Source organism: Formica exsecta, unplaced genomic scaffold, assembly GCF_003651465.1.
Source record: "Formica exsecta isolate Colony F162 unplaced genomic scaffold, ASM365146v1 scaffold352, whole genome shotgun sequence".
Lineage (NCBI taxonomy): Eukaryota > Metazoa > Arthropoda > Insecta > Hymenoptera > Formicidae > Formica > Formica exsecta.
The window spans coordinates 151067-153040 of NW_021850773.1; positions in this window are offsets into that span (position 1 = coordinate 151067).

Consider the following 1974-nt stretch of genomic DNA (forward strand, 5'->3'; position numbering starts at 1 on the left):
AATATATCGTTAACTACATTTCTATTACCTTCTAATACATCAAATTATATATCATGAAATTAGCATACATGTTCTTGATTAGTAATTTACCTACCGGTTTAGATAATCTATTTGCAGACCGTGTATAGACATTGTGAACATGGATACGAAGAGAAACTACTTCCGGATAATTATGGTAAATTGTCAGGTTTCAATCTTATCTCCTTGCAAATATTCGCACGTTACTTTCTTTCTTGGAACGTTAATTCTCTCACTTATCTAACGGAATTAAAATTGGCTTCTTGAAAAGATGCAAATCTCAAAATTTCTTTATATAATATTTTATTTTTTACATCTGTGATAAAACACTATATTCTCGACAATTACTTCATATACGAATGTATTTTTGTTATGAAATATGTAAGCTTAATTGTGAAATATTTTAATTTTGAAACAATATTGCTCGCGGAATAAAAGTTTCGCGAGCAGGAAACAAAACGTTCTTAGACTTATATCATTACAAAAATAAACTGTATTACTGCGAGAAGATAAGGGAATTAGTTTTATAAATAACGAATAATAAATTCACGAAATTATATATAAATCGCTCACTTTATGGTTGCTCTGCTGTCGCTCGATGCCTCGGAGTTTATTTTATCCTCTCTTGCTTCTTTATGGCACTTACACTCGACGAGACACTTCGTGACACTCACTTTCGAAAACACAGTTAATTATGATCGTGCGCGCACTAATTACTAGAGTACGATGATAGCCCGACATTTTAATGCACATGACGCGCATTTTGTTGTGACGAGAGAACATGAAAATTACGGTTAATTTTTACGAAAGTTTGATCCGCTTGGAATTGGAGAATTGAGACTAAACTTACAATGCTATCTTTGTTGTTAATGTATATATATATATATATTTTATGACAATTTTACTACCTTACATTATAATAGAAGTGGATGGATGTATAAATTAACATTAAAGATAAATATCCGCAGAATGCAATATTCAAGCTATCGTTTTATCAATTGACGCGATTTGAGTATGATTGAATGAATTACGTGAATTATGTATTTCAATAAATCATCGATATAGAAGTCGCGATATACGAGTGCCAACTTTATGGTATGATTAATGAATTAACATACAGGGATCAATAATGACTATATTTATTAAATGCTTAATTTGCATAATAACTCTCGAATCAATCCATTTTAAGCCTGTGATATTTTCTCAATGACTGAGAAATTCAAAAATAGCATCAATAACTTTTCCCTGATATTACGTGATGCTATGCAAGTTAGTAATTAATTGAGACCCGTTAATCTAATAAGACGAAAATCACGCGGGTTGATAATCGTTAATTTTAATAATAGTAGGGAATGATCGCGTTTAATATCTTCTAACATTTGTCGTAATTATACATATAATATTTTAAGTGAGATAATATGACGACACACGAAGCGCGCGATCTGTTCGGGTCTCGCTACGCGAATGACAACAAGACTACCGTACATAAACAACAGCGCGTTATCTATTACAAAAATTCCACAACACTTAATACGTTGTTGTTTACATTTGCGGTGGCCTTGTTGTCATCCGCGCGAGGAGACCCAAAACAGTAACCGTCGCGCGCTCCATGTCGTATTATCTCTTGAACTATCATCGCGACAAGTACTACACATATACTAGCGACAAGTACTAACAAGTAAGAGATGTTGTGATTTTAATTTTGATTATCGTATCTCAATTAATTATAATCTTGTGTAGCATCGCGAAATATCAAGATAAAATAGCTTATGTCAATTTCGAATTTCTCAATTATTAGAAAATATCACAGGCGTAAAATAAATTAACTAGAATATTATTTAAATCTATTTAATTAATAAATATAATTATTATTAGGCGTTTATATATCGGTAATCTATTGAAACGCGTATTTTATGTGATTTATTCGATCGAAATTAATTATGCGAATTGGCAAAG